Source organism: Ananas comosus, linkage group 15, assembly GCF_001540865.1.
Source record: "Ananas comosus cultivar F153 linkage group 15, ASM154086v1, whole genome shotgun sequence".
NCBI classification, from domain to species: domain Eukaryota; kingdom Viridiplantae; phylum Streptophyta; class Magnoliopsida; order Poales; family Bromeliaceae; genus Ananas; species Ananas comosus.
Window position 1 is genome coordinate 6,225,287 of NC_033635.1, and position 15,389 is coordinate 6,240,675.

Consider the following 15,389-nt stretch of genomic DNA (forward strand, 5'->3'; position numbering starts at 1 on the left):
GTTCTTGAATGGTAAAAGGCGCTCCCTCTCATTCTATCTTCACACAGTATTTACTCTCTTCCATCTAATTTGTCAACCTAGTATTAAGCAACAAAGGCTATAGAAAATATGATTTTTTTTTCCTTCTCTATTAAATTGTTAGCATATTTTTTTATTACTATTTTAATAATAGAACTAACAAATCAGACATATATATTGAATGGCTAATTATCTAGTTTGTGCGACTATATATTTATTGTTATCATTTGATCAAGTTGAATGATAGTTGGTTTGATACTTTTTGAATTATTATTTTATATGATTGATTATCTTTTTTTATGAACATATGTAGAATAATTATACAAGTTAATGCATATTAGAATATATTCCTTAATATAGTCTAGATATTCTAATTGTTCTCAATATATCATTACATATAATCAACATACATTTAAATATATTTAAAATAATATTTTATTTAAGTATATCCCGCGTATCGTATCCTAGAAGTTTTAGAAATTGCCGTATCACCGTATCCGTATCGTGTCGTATCCGTATCCCCGTATCCGTATCTGTGCAACATAGGTGGTAGGTGGTGGTTGGTGGAATAGTGTTTAATCCAAAGGCTATTAGTAATCAAGGAGTAGATCCAAGGGATAGAAACTTAGAAGCACCAAGAGGTTGGTGCTTCTAAAAGTATTCTAGCTCAATTCCCTTTAATATTAACCATGACTAATGCAATTTCGTCTTTGTATTCATCTGGCATTGTGAGTATGCCGGATTTAATATATTTGGATTTGATAAGTGTCATCACAGACACAAAAAAAAGATAAACAACGACAAAGAATAAGATCTTATTTTTCTACGAATTTTCTTGGAATAAGATTATGAGAAAATTGATGATCAATTTGTACTCGACAAAGAACAGCATCAAATCTCATAGCAGTTTGGAAAAAAGTAAGAGAAATAGAATTTATGATACAAAAATTTTAAAGGATGATTTTGAAATTATTTTACGATCAATTTTTTTTTGCTCTGATGCCAAAATTGATGCAAGAAAATTAGAAAAACCCTAATTTATCTTGCTAGTTATGAACCCAAAATCAGTTTAAATCCAAATTTAGAAATTTCTAGAAATTTTAGGTTAATTTTCAGATTTTTTTTATTTTTAAAGATTGTAATGAATTTTAAATCAATTTTCGGAATTAAAAAATCCAAAAGAAGTATGACTGGAGCAAGGTTTCTGACGGTTTTTTTAATTTGTAATTTAAAAAAAAAAGAAAATTAAGAAAATTAGGAGAAAGTTGAAGAAATAGCTTATAAATATGGAAAAGTCAAAAATTTGTAGAGTTATTTTAGAAAATTGGAAACACAAATTTAGAAGAAGAATAAGAGAGATAGAGGAAAGGAGAAAAGATAAGCAAGGAAAGAAAAGATAAAACCTTTTAGGAAAAAGAATTTTACTAGCGCACACGGTAGGGAAGGGGAGGGGAAGAAGATTGTACCGCAGTCAAATTATAAACACCAAACTAATTCATCATAACTTATTTCTTAAATTACAGGGCATTGACTATATTTATAGCTGTCAATTCTTAACTCTAATCTAAAACGAATCCCATGATTTTAGGGATCTTTTCTAATCTGGCTAAAAGAACCTAAACTATATCCCTAATTTTTAGGAATTTATTCCACATGATAAATCCTAAAAAGTATCTAAAAAAGCGACTTAAACAAATTAACAAACAAAATAATTTCGAAAATTAGAAGAAAAAATAAAATCTAAATGACTCAATCAAACCTAATACAAAAATTAACTCAAATAAATAAAAGATGACTCGACCGAACCCTCTTTGAATATGGTTCTGCATTAGGTTTGCTCGAGCGTTATTGTCACGCCCTGGGCTTCCGCCGAAGCTCACGGTAATGTGTACAGACCCGCCGTGTACACCAAACAACCACAATGCACACAAGGCGTCTACCAAAGAATGAACAAGTTCAAAATACTAACAAGGTTATCAGAGCGAGTACCATAAAACTATAAAATTCTAACACCAGAAGATTCACAAGCTATACGAAAGTATACTACTAAAATTAAGTGTCCTACGACCACTCAGAAGCAAATACATAGTACATCATTTCTATAAGTACAAAAGGAATGATAACACTGGGTCCATCTAATGTATCTCCGTAGGGCTCTAGCTAGTCGCCAACCCCTTGCCACGATCTCTAGCCTCTCCCGCCGTGGAAGGCTCTGCACAAGAAACTGACAACAAATGGGTGTGAGAACTATTAAACAATAGTTCCCAGTGGGTAAGCCGCCGAGAGTGGCGAAGTACATCACTAGGTCAACTATGGCATAGATAAACAATACTAGATAAGCAAGTAAATGCAACTGATAATTAAAATCAATCAATGCTGACATACTTCTTAAGGTATGTTTATTAACATGCTTTATGTACTAGTTCATCATGACTAGTTCTACCAATCGTGTTAATTGACAGTTTAACTAATTATATGTCAAACCGTATACAGCATATCCTTATTATCATTGAACTAACTGATGACATCTTGTAGTTAATTTCCTACACTAGCAAGAGTGTAAACATACTATCATTATACTACTAACGAATCAGGATGTCAACCTTCTAGTATGTCCATTACTAGGTTTACTCGACCAATGACATAAAGTACTTCTTACTATTATGTCCATCTAAGGTTAAAGTAACTTGTCATAACCCAATTAACAAGAGACTTACACATGGTAAAGTCCCAGCCGCACCCTGCCTAATGGCCCTGTGGAAGTCAACACTACCCACAGCAATCCACTTTGGCGCTCAATTCGTACATAAGCGAGCAATCTGTCGCTAAGACAATTCCGGAGTGCCGGCTTGTGGGGAGCGACCCACACAAGTATGTGCGAAAGAGCACAATGGTATGCAAGTATAATCCATATCATAGGTATCACAATTTCATCATGTCTCTAACATGGAATCTCAACTCGACACAAGGTCGACACTGTAACACTGAATCATAAACCATTATTGACTACTTTGTGACATGTTTCTATCCATAGATAGTATGACTCAACAATTACCAGCTTTACATTCTATTGAGGTTTCAAATGGCTATACCCGTACCCTCACATAGAGTCCTCTCACTACTTCCTATACATAAGGAAAGTGGTTTACTAAGGTCATATTCAATGACTCATTCTAGGTTAATACAACTCATTGCACATATTCTAAAGTTCCATTTAAACCTCCACTATCTGGAGTGCATAAGTAACAGGCAAGTACTTTGCTTGACTATACAAGTATACATCATGATTATTCTAGTCATTCCATTAGGTTATATTTAACAATGTAAATTCAGGTCATGTCATAATACCAAGGTCTATCAGTTAGAAAACAATAACCAGCTTGTTGGCACAAGTATGCGAAACATTGTCGAAAATACTCTTACCGGATTCCACATGAGTGTATAAATAACCTCGTTATACAAGATAGACTAAGAGTTCTAGTATTATGTCTACAATATGGAATTGCATGATTTCATCTCAAGTACATCATTCCCTTGTTGTCCAATGGAGCTATACTTCATGGTTTACAATTCTTCCCTCTTGAATGATGTCATGCTCAACTTATTTGTACAAGCCACTCATACCATGAATACATGTTACTAGAACAAGTAGTCTACGTGAAATAAGCAATTTCATGATTCTTCCTCTACTGCATAGGGGTACTATTCTATCTGGTATGATTCGCACTTTGATGCATGTTCCAATTTCATCAAGTACACATATATATATAAAAATTTCAACTCATAATATCAAAGGAGACATAGAGAGAATTCACCAATTTCGGGAAGGTCCGACCCACCGAATCACTGTCGACTCTCGTCGATCCTGCAAACGAAGATGTTCTCTAGCTTCCAAGTACTCTAGCAGGTATACTAACCTCATAATAAAAGTTGAACTTCAGCCTTTACTAAAATCTCATATATGCGTCCAATCTAGGTAGCATCGTACCTAGTTTAAAGTCCACACTTGAACTTACCTCAATTCAGGTTAAAGTACATCAAAACCAGCTTCTAAGAATCCCCAAACTCAGCTCAAGGTGCTCCGAAGCCTTCCAGCACCCTAACCAATATTCCAAAATTAGCTAGGAGCTTAACCAAGCATTCACGTAATAATCCTCACATAGTCGCATAATCTAGGTTAGAATCTCACCTAGAAGTAACCAAACGTGAATTCCTCTTCAATTCAGGTTGAGCACCTCCAATTACTCTTCGAAAGCTCACCAATTCCCAGCCAAAAGGATCCAAGTAGCTCATTGCGAACCTGCTGTGAACTGGTTTCAAAACAGCAGCAGTACACATACATACTTACATAGTATCAACTAGAATCCCACCTGGGTTCAGACCTCAGCTAATCTTCCACTTCAACACAGGTTGAAGTACCTCCAAACCAGCCCACAAGAGCCACTAAACTCAGCTCGAAGTGAATATCACTCTGCTGTGAACACATACCAGAAACAGCATCACTACTTCATCAATATCACTACTTTTAGTATCAAAATAGAGAGAGAGAGCTAGTTAATCACCTTTCAAGGCTTCAATCCAGCTTTCCCCCGGATTAGAGTTGAAGAACTACAGCCCAACTCTGCTTCTTCAGCTGCTGGAACCTCCCCTCAAACCAGCTCGCAACAAGAAACCCAAATCAACATCAACTTCACTACTATGGCTAACAACTTGCGAGAAGTTGTTTATCTCACCTTATCAAACTTCAACTCAGTTTCCTACTGAGTTAGGGCTGCGAAAATACCTCTCTCAAGACTCCTTCTCACCTTCCCACAGCTGCTCCAAGTCTCCCAAACCAGCAAGCACAAAAGAGAGGAAGGAAGTAGGTTCAAATCCACCAATCCCTACTCCAACGTAGTAACCCTAGAGAGAGAAAGAGAGAAAAGGGTTCAAACCCTGTTACTCAGAGCTTAGACAGGACAAGGATCACCTGGGCTCGAGCTGGGAGTGTTTAGATAAGCTTAGGAGGTGAAATGACCAAGTTAGCCTCTAATCCTCGCAGCAGCTTGTGCTGGTACCGATACTGGACCAAGTTAGTATCAGTACCCTGTACAAAATGCAGAAATGATGTTTTGCGATGCACTTTCTTGCTTTCGTCAATTCGATCACTCTTCTAACTGGCCAAAAACCTTTCTACCACTCTTTAAAAGATGTGGGTTAATTCCAAGTACCAATCCCACTCATCAAACTTCATAATCGGCCAAGTTCAAAATACTACATTTGAACTTCGCACTTTTCCACTTCTAAAGTGCAATGCACTTTTCCACTTCTAGCTATCTGCTTGCTCCAGTAACTTGCTGAAACCTCTCAACAATCCTTCAAAAGTTGTAGAATAGTTCCAAATACCATTCTAACACTCGAACTTCGCAATTTGTCAAAGTTCAGTGTACTACAGTTATTCTATTTATATTTCAAGTGTTGGCTTCGGTGCTAGTAAAAGTTGTTAGACTACCCTAAAGAAGAGACTATTGTCGATATGATGAGGCCAGGCGAGGAAAGAGAGAGTCATTTTAAGTGATGTTTTATACTAGTTTCTTACTATTGAAATTACAATCCTTATTTATTACAAATTTACAATAATTGCTAAGTCTTTTTTTGATTGAAACAATTTTCACTAAAATAGATTACTAGCGATGTACGCTTTGCCGCGGGTACGATGGGTATGTTTTTAATTATATTTATAAAATATAGTATATATTCCTATTAAATATATATATTAAATACATATTTGTATCAACACCTAATTCCAAAATATAAAATTTTGTTACAGATTTTGTCTCTAGGTATGATAGTTCCTATTTAGATTCTTGAGGTTCCGTGAACTTTTAAAATTTTCTGAAGCAAAAAAGGAAAAGTTTATAATATGCTTATTTTACGCCAGTTTGTCCAAAAAATACATATCCTCTTTTTGTGTTTTCTTTTTAATTTTTATTCTTCTAACTCTGTTCAGATCATTTTTGTTGACCCATGCAAGCAATATCGAGAATTGAAAATATTATGATAAAATAAAAAGTAGTTACTTGATTCGTAGGTTTTTAATTGACTGACTTTATAATTTTTTTTTGAATTTATGAGCATATATTTAATTTTGTAAGAAATTTCTAAATTTAGCACAATTAAGCACCAACGTGAAGAAATTAGATATAATTTGTTCTAAAATTTGGACTTACAATGACAAAAAATGGAGTACTCTAATTGGTTTAATAGTTGGTAGGCAATGAATCAAAGCGATTTAGAAAAATAACTCAAAATTTTATATAGTTTAGGATTTAAAATTTTAAATTTTGAAGTTGAAAATTTGGGAATAAATTAAAATTTCGATATCCAAAATTTGGAATTTTATGATGTAAAATTTTAAAACCCTTTCTATATATATAGGTAGGGCGAGAGGAAAGGGGAGGGTTTTGGGGGACACGTGTCATCCCCTAAATCCTCCTTTAATGTAGAAGAAAGAATAGATAGAAGTAGACCAGATGTACCCAAGATTCTCCCATAGACCATACATTTGTCCACAATCAACGGCATGCGGTGCACCGGGTGTACCGAGTAGTTGAGCCAGACAGACACATGTCAATAAAAGAAGAATATCCCATGTACTTTAGTATATAGTAATAATAATAAATAAATTTTTAGTTTATTAATTGATTAAAGTTTATGATATTTGAATATGTTTTATAGTGCACCGGGTGCACTGAGTTAACCAACACAACATGTGTCCCCTCCTCATCTTCCACCCACTTGGTATGGTTTATGGTGCACCGGGTGCACCGAATTAACTAACATAATATGTATCTATGTGTCCCCTCCATATCTTCTCCTACCCATATGTAAATATATATAGATGTGCATAAGCTAGGAAGTCTGGCTAGAATAAACACCTAGGAACACCTAGTGCAATGCTTTCAACAAAACCACTTGATGTATAACCAAGACAGATGACTAAATCAAATGATTTGCTTTGTCGGTTCCTTTAAATGTTTTAAATCGTTATTTTGTTGATGATCTCTGAATAGATGTTCAGTAGGTGTCTTTTGTTGAATTTAAGTTAAACTATTACGACAAGATCACTTGATACATAAGCAAGAAAGATGCCTAAATCAAATAATTTTTGTTTTGTTGGCAGTTTAAATATTTTAAATTATTATTATTGTTGATGGTCTTTGAATTAGATGTTCAGCAATTGTCTCTTTGTTGAATTAAGTTAACTTATTATGACATTTAACATAAGTGTAGAGTTCAATTACAACTTCTATACTTTGTTTATGTATTGAACTAGGATGGCTAGCTTGTTGTTTGTGTTGCTGAAGTTTTCTTGTGGCATTCCATCAACTGTGGAAAGATGCCAAAATCACTTTGCTCTCCTTTAACGTGCTTTTTTTGTTTTTCATAAAACCATTTTGCCTTGAATATATAACATGATGAATCTGTACCATGAATTGGAAAAATCAACCAAGGAGTTCGTTTCAATTTTCTTCCAAACATGCATCCTGGTTATGAGCAGACAAAAATCATCTACGTGGTGCATGTAAATGCAAACACGTGATGCCTCAAAACCTAGATGACAGTTGTTGGTTTGTAAATGACTGTATACTACCGTTGCCTTATGCTTACGCTAGCGATTATGTCAATTCCCAAGCCCCTTTTTGAAAGCATATTTGGAAACATTTTCATTTGGCAACCAGAGTGCGCAAAAGCTATTTAAAAATCAGTTTTTTAGAGTCTTTCTGGAGCATGTACAGACCCACCACACGGACAACATCTTTCCTGTTTGTGCACGACGTCGGGATTCAAAGCAACACATTCAACGTAACCTATGTAGTATGATTAAAAAAAAAATGAAATGAATGTACGACCAACCAACTGCCAGACAATGAATCCAATAAGTCTCCACATGATAATCCAACATAATCCATAATCACCAGCCTACCGGCTAAATAATCGACAAGTACAAGTACGCCACAAGATATCCAACATAATGACGACATAAACCAATAGTCCAAACCACCAAACGAAATCAACATAAGTAGTTATGATAGGTAGTAAACTACGTATTCAGATCCACAACTAATTAATGACCCAAGTTAGGTTCTCAAGGACGCTCTATCTAGCTCAAACCTCACATAGCGCCGCGAACTTCACTACCTGCATCACCTGTAGAGGAGAGGATTTAGAAGCATATGACATGTTTCACTGTGGATACAACGAGTCGCCTAAGGCAAGCCACACCTATTGGCCAACAAAATAGAAAACATATAAACTGTACGATAATAAGCTGAAATGTAATTCGAATAGTAAAGAATGTAGTAACCAGGATGGTAAAGTACGATAGCATAACAAAACAGGTCATGGTAAGGGGTATAACAAATTGCTTGATAAGAGTTACTGTAATGAAAGCAAACAACTCTATAACTCAAGGTGTCATGCATCAACGAACAATCAATTCGTCCAAATATACCGTAGACCCCAAGCTTATGCCACATTAGTGCCTGGCAAGGTTGGCATATAAATTGTACCACTATAAGTACAACAAGGTGTGTAATGGTTTGCTTCCGACCACTTTTCCAGAAACAACACCATTGGGGTTGATCATACTGCCGCTATATGTAAATGCGTAGTGAGCAGTGGCGATCATAATGCGATATGTGCAACCACTGTGTTAATCTAGTAAGCAAGCCACAGCAAGAAGCTGAAAGAACTCCAAGGGATACTAACCAAGGGCATGTTAAGTATCAATGGACAAACAATATAATGCATAATAACCAAGGGCATGTTGTCGTTTCAGTAAGAACAATGACCTGAGTGTAGAGATAGCACAGGTATGAATATCAAATATGAGCTGTATAAGAATCTAGTGTAGGACTATACTACACAACAAATTTGAAGCAGTCACTGTGCATAAGGAAATCACTGAGTAAGATACTATTATATCGACATCCGAATCGAAGCATCCACCTATGCTCTCGACGAAACTCGACTTGTAAGTTATAAGGAGCCCTAGGATCTATCTAGATAGTATCAAACACCTAGAGGGGGGTGAATAGGTGTATAGGCCAAAAACTATAAATCTCAATGCGATAAAAATTAAATACGGAAAATAAAAAACACACCGAGATTTACGTGGGAAAACTCCAACTTGGAGTAAAAAACCCACGAGACCAACACGCGAAAAAACAATTCACTAAGAGAAAAGATTACAAGTGTCACGCCCTGCGCCCCGCCTATTTGGTCGGGTTCGGGCATGCCAACAGACCGCCGAACGGACAGAGCTTCCCCTGTACGTCCTAGGCGTCGCAATCAATACAATATATGAGGTTTCAACCAGGAACACATTTCAATCCAAGATTGCGTAAGGAAGTATCAAAAACATAAAACAACTAATGCTATTACACGCATTCCCATTACATGCATTTTTACATCACAATACATATTGCATCTTTCTTACATTCAACTTCCAAATTACAATCTAGTTATTGCAATTTATTACAACTTCGATACATCTTGTTCTTTTCCATTTCCTATACCCCTAGGCTACGCCGACACGGGGTACTGCTATCTCTGGTCTCTGGGGCAGGGCGCTATCTACGGAGCTACGCCCTTTCCTCGCGCTGCCGCGCTGCTCGCGTGTGAACTTGTACCCCCAAAAACAACACGGGGGTGAGAACTATTGTCCATAGTTCCCAGTGGGTACGGTCACTCAAGGGAAAAGCTTGACCCACCAGGTCCAAGGAGGCACTGCAATCATGTTAGTCCAACAGATATTCACAAGTTTTTTATGCAATATTGAAATACATGAATGTGCCTCACAATATGCAATATAAATTCATGCAACTATGCAAGTAGATTAAATGATTTTACTCTCTATCATTTGCTATTCTTTATTGTTAGCCATTCTTTACTACTTGCAATTCTTTCTTATTAGCCACTGTTTATTCTTAGCCATTCTTTTTTCTTAGATAATCTTTATTCTTAGCCGTTCTTTATTCTTTACTAAGGTTCTCACACCTTAGCCATATTATGCTCATTTGCCACTCTTTCCTAAGGTTACTTTTACCTCAGTCACACTATGTCACTCGACTCGGTCTTGAGTCAATCAACTGCGGATAATCCGCGCTCTGTCCGGCTCGAGGTGAAGGAACTCACATACACCTCAGTCAACCACAGCCTACCGCGCTCCATGACTTAGCCACCCGGCGGCGAAATCGTCGCACACGCCACGACAATGGCTCAAGTCAACCGGTGGTATAATTCACAAACCGGCTTAACCATCCGGCGGCGAAATCGTTGCACACGCCACGACAATGGTTTAGCCCCGGGTGGCGAAATCGTCGCACACGCTCCACACCCCTCTCGGTGTGATCCATAAGTCCTGGGATTCCGGAATCCATTTCACATAACTCAAGGGTTGGTCTTAACCCTATAGTATCGACCTATCTAAGTCCAATGTCCTTTCCATCCTAGGTCCATTTGGCTCTAGGTTCAATGCCCTCATCACATAACCTAGGTTTGCTTGACTCTAGGTTCAATTCTCAACCTATGTTTTCTACACTAGGTTTAATGCCACTCATGATTCCAACCTATGTTTATTAACACTAGGTTCAATGTCATTCATGTCTAAGCTATGTTTACTAACACTAGGTTCAATACCATTCGATCTATTTGGCCTCCTAGTTGTCCAAATCGAGTATTCCATGTTTCTATTTTTCATTGTCGAATTCTCTAATCCACCTAGAGTTATCGACCCAAATTTAACTCATATGAATCAAGCATATTCCATAATTTGCCAACATGCATTTTACCCTTAACATAAGCCACAATATGTAAACATGCATATTCTACAACTTGTCGACATGCATACCTCAACTAGCATATTCTCATAATGCTAACATTCACATGCCATATTTCTTATGTATTCAACTAGCATCAATTATATGCATTCATCTAGCATTTCTATATCATGCCCACATGCATTCGTTTAATATCCTTTTAACATTCTACATTATGTCAACATGCATTCTTTGGTAGCCTAACATAGTATTCAACTCATGCATTCATAGGTTTTACAACTAGCTACCACTATATGCATCAATATGAAACCATATTTTTTCTTCGACATGAAGGCGACCTAGTCGCTTCGGTGAGCACAACTCACCTATTATCGCGTTCCGATTGCTTGTAGTCACTTGCAATCGGCCTCCCGTGGCACCCGCCGCCCGGTTCGGCTCGAACTCGCACTCGACCACCAAACGGCCACCAATCGACAATCCGAAAATTTAAGGTCTATAACTTGATGCCACGATACTCCGGATCCGTTTTCGTGACTTTTGGACGTCGCCTCGGCCCTCTAGGCGGAAACGAAGCCGAAACGTCCGTTTCTTCAATATCTTCGCACCGGCTCGACGAATCGCCGAACCGACTTCGTCAACGCGTTCGTATACCTAGCAATTAGGTTTCTATAGAGTTAATTTAGATCAAACCCCTATATAAAGCAAAACCCCCATTATGAACCATAGCCTCTACACATGCTCCAATTAACCAAAGTATTAAGAATTTAACATGCTAACAATACATTAGAGGCTATTAGAACACTTAAGCATAAGGATTAAACCAAATCTCGAAAGCTTACCAAAATGTGAACGCCGAGACGGAAGCACGCCGCTCAACCGGGCGCACGAAGGCCCGATCCGACGCTCCCAACGCGTTCGCAAGCTCGTTCTTCGCCAACACCGCGAATTTGAGGGAAAGATCTAAAGAGATGAGAGAGATATTTAGAGAGAGAAAGGGAGGGTTTCTCTCTCCTCCATGCGTACGTGTGTGGGCTGGTGTGGTGCTTGGCTGAGAAAAAAGGAGACAACTCCTTTTTACACAAAACCCCCCTCAACATTACACTATTCACATTAGCAGTTTAGCAGCTCAGGTACAGATATTTTTCACCTGTCCTTCGGAATGTCCGTTTGAGCTCAAATTTGACAGTCAGGCTAGGTTTTACTTAACAAAAGAAATTTTAATCTTTCAGTTTCGATTACATTTGGTCGCCGAAAGCTCTATCGAACTAAAACCTCTAGCAGATAGCAGTCGGATTTTAATTTCCATCTTCCGGGTGTCAGAATGGCATGAAACTTTAAATCTAGCCTCATAAAAATATTTCTAACATATTCTCCAGTTTTCATAATTTTTTGACACTGCATTTTCTGCTAAAATATCAGCCCTGGTTCTAACAGAAAATTCGAAATCTTCTGTTTTCATTCCGATTTCAGCACAAGTCGCTTCCGACTTATATTATACTTCTCTAAATCAAATAAAAATAGTATTTCACACTATTTTTATTTATTTTTATTTTTATATCAAAATCCGGTATATTACAACAAGGTGATTACCGACTCTACGGACTCGACCTCTCTTAACCTCCTATGAATCTCGCGCAATCCTTCGGGTTGTCCACGCCCTCACGTTCGAATCCACGAACGCCTCGCACACGTTCGAATCCACGAACGCTACTCGAATCCATGAGCTCATGATCCGAATCCTCGAACCGTCTTCGATCACGCCGAATCCACGACGCCGTCCATGAAGAACATCATGATTATGGTGATCCTTTCCTTAGAGTATCGATGAAAATCAGAGAAGAATCTCTAAGCGAAGCGTAGATCAATTCGACATATAGATATCAATTTACAATACCTCGAATTGACCTAAAAGAGGGTAATTTGTAGAAAATAGGTTTAGCACGAAAACCTAGCCTTTAGGGTTTCTCAAACATGTATTCTCGTGATGTTCAATCAATTAGAGAACTCCAATAGCTTATATGTAGTCCTTAGAATCAATTAGAGTCGGATTAGAAAGCATATAAGGAATTTTACACTGCGTACCGGTACTGCATTAAGTTGTACCGGTACCAAATGATGGAACAAAAAATTCCTCAGTCCGCGGTACAGGTACCAGGCCGATGCCACCGGAACCAGATGCAGTACCGGTACTCTGTCGATGCAGTACCGGTACTCTATGCAATTTCGAGAATTGCATCACTTGGACCACTTCTAATCTTTTAAACTTTGATATTCATGATTCTAATGTCATAAATAAATTTGAATCACCATAACATGAATTAAAACCTTAACTGAGCATCGTGATTCATGCCGTGAGATGTTTCTGAGTTCTCGAAGTCTTGGTTTCTTCAATCTTCTTCAATCACGCACTGAACCCTTCAAGACTCCGACCCAAATCACGAAACTTGCCAACACAAAATACTTAACACGACTGATAGCCTTTAGGTATCACTGGACCTGGATAAATCAACTATAGGTCACAATCTGGCCCTACTTGTCTTTGACACCACACAACATGTTAAACTTGCACTATAGCACAATATGACGTGTTTGGAACATCGATTCTGCAAATTGATTCCTGAAACCCAGCTGATCAAGAACCAACACATCGGGGCATCAGTTTCAACCCCCATGCTATCCCAAAGCATACCATCTTTGATGTCAGGACAGCCGCACATAGAGTGCTCAGCTATAGGAATTACGACCACAAAACTCGGCCACAATGGTTTCCAATTTTCACCAATTGTGATGCTGGTGAACCGGCTACACGTGTTGCATAGAGTTATCGTTGGTTTTAGCCAGCAAAGAGCTTTCAGATCACATCCCTCATTGTCACGCCCCGTGTCCCGCCTATTTGGTCGAGTTCGGGTACGTCGATAGACTGCCGAACGGACAGAGTTTTTTCTGTACGTTCTAGGCGTCGCAATCAATACAATACAAGGGTTCCAACCAGGAACAGTATTCAACATACAGATTGCATAAGGAAGTATCAAAAACATAAACAGCTAACTATTATAAGCATTCACATTCATGCTTTTGCATTTCAATTACATATTACATTTAACTTCTAAAATACAATCTAAGTTATTATAAGTTTATTACAACTTTTACTTTTTCTTTCCCTCTACCCCTAGGTTATGCCGACTCAGGGTACCGCTATCTCGGTCTCGGGGGTAGGGCGCTATCTATGGAGCTACGTCCTTGCCTCGCGCCGTCGCGCCGCTCACGTGCGAACCTATAACACCCCAAAACAACGTGGGGTGAGAACTAACTCCATGATTCCCAGCGGGTACGGCCACTCAAGGAAAAAGCTCGACCAATAGGTCCAAGGAGGTACTGCAACATGTTAGTCCAATAATATACAACAGATATATATATCATATTGAAATACATGTCATGCCTCACAATATGTAATATGAAAATCATGCAACTATGCAGTTCAGCTAGTAGTTCCATTGATACTACTTTCAATCTTGCTATTCACAGCTCACATCAACTAGCTCTAAGGTTTCTACTTACCTTAGTTCCACAGTTCAACCTCAACTAGTGTCTAAGGTCTGTACTGCCTTAGATCATATCATATGTGACTAGCCTTTAAAGTTTCCACTATCCACCCGACTCGGTCTTGAGTCAATCATTCGCGGACTACCGCGCACTGGCTGCTCAACAGCCTACCCGCCCTCTGTGACTTAGCCAGCTGGCGGCGAAATCGTCGCACACGCCGAACACTGGTTCAAGCCCTTGACTTAGCCATATGGTGGCGAACTAATCGCACCTCACCCAACAATGGCGCAAGTCAATCCTGGCGGCCTAATCCACAAACCGGCTTAACCATCTGGCGGCGAAATCATCGCACACGCCGAACCATGGTTCAAGCCTTCGGGCGGTGATCTCTGCGTACTCACCCCCAATCCTCCCTTGGCATCAACCTCGGTGGCGAAATCGTCGCACACGCCCTAGCCTTGATACCAAGGTCATCACAGATCCTGGGATTCCGGAATCCACTTCCACAGGTCAAGGGTTCATATCCAACCCTATGCTGTCGACCTATCTAGGTTCGACCCAGACATCCTAGTGGTTGTTACCACTATAGTCAACAACCTAGGTTCAACCGCTAGGTTTACTACACATCACAACCTAGGTTTCAACACTCTAGGTTCTATATCATTACTACCTAGATCTCAGCTTCTAGGTTCACCTGTTCAACCTATGTTTACTAAGATTAGGTCCAATATCATCCATGTCCAACCTATGTTTATCAACACTAGGTTCCATGTCATTCCTGATCAATCTATGTTCACGACACTAGGTTGGATGCCACTCACCTAGATCTATTTGACTCTAGGTTCGTTCACAACCTATGTTCTTTAACACTAGGTTTAATGCCACTCGATCTATTCGACATCCTAGTTGTCCAATGTCGAGTTCTCTACTCACTCTAGAGTCATCGATCCAACTCACATGCCTATCCTCACAATGCTAATCATGCATTTATGCAATTACCTAGCA

The 15,389-nt window shown here is 38.5% G+C and overlaps 1 protein-coding gene and 1 long non-coding RNA gene across 3 annotated transcripts in view; one reads left to right on the plus strand and one right to left on the minus strand.

Moving 5' to 3' along the window:
• The window catches only part of LOC109721578 (protein AUXIN RESPONSE 4), a 36,864-nt gene that overhangs the window by 17,619 nt on the left and 3,856 nt on the right, over positions 1-15,389 (plus strand). The window lies entirely within an intron of this gene.
• Positions 1,834-4,993, minus strand: LOC109721579. 2 transcript variants are annotated; one of them, XR_002219234.1, is made up of 6 exons: positions 4,581-4,993; positions 4,389-4,489; positions 4,208-4,318; positions 4,035-4,117; positions 3,858-3,930; positions 1,834-2,242 (listed from the first exon to the last, which is right to left on the minus strand). It is a non-coding gene; the product is annotated as an uncharacterized LOC109721579 (long non-coding RNA). The 2 variants fall into 2 exon arrangements; XR_002219233.1 differs by having other exon boundaries at positions 4,389-4,492.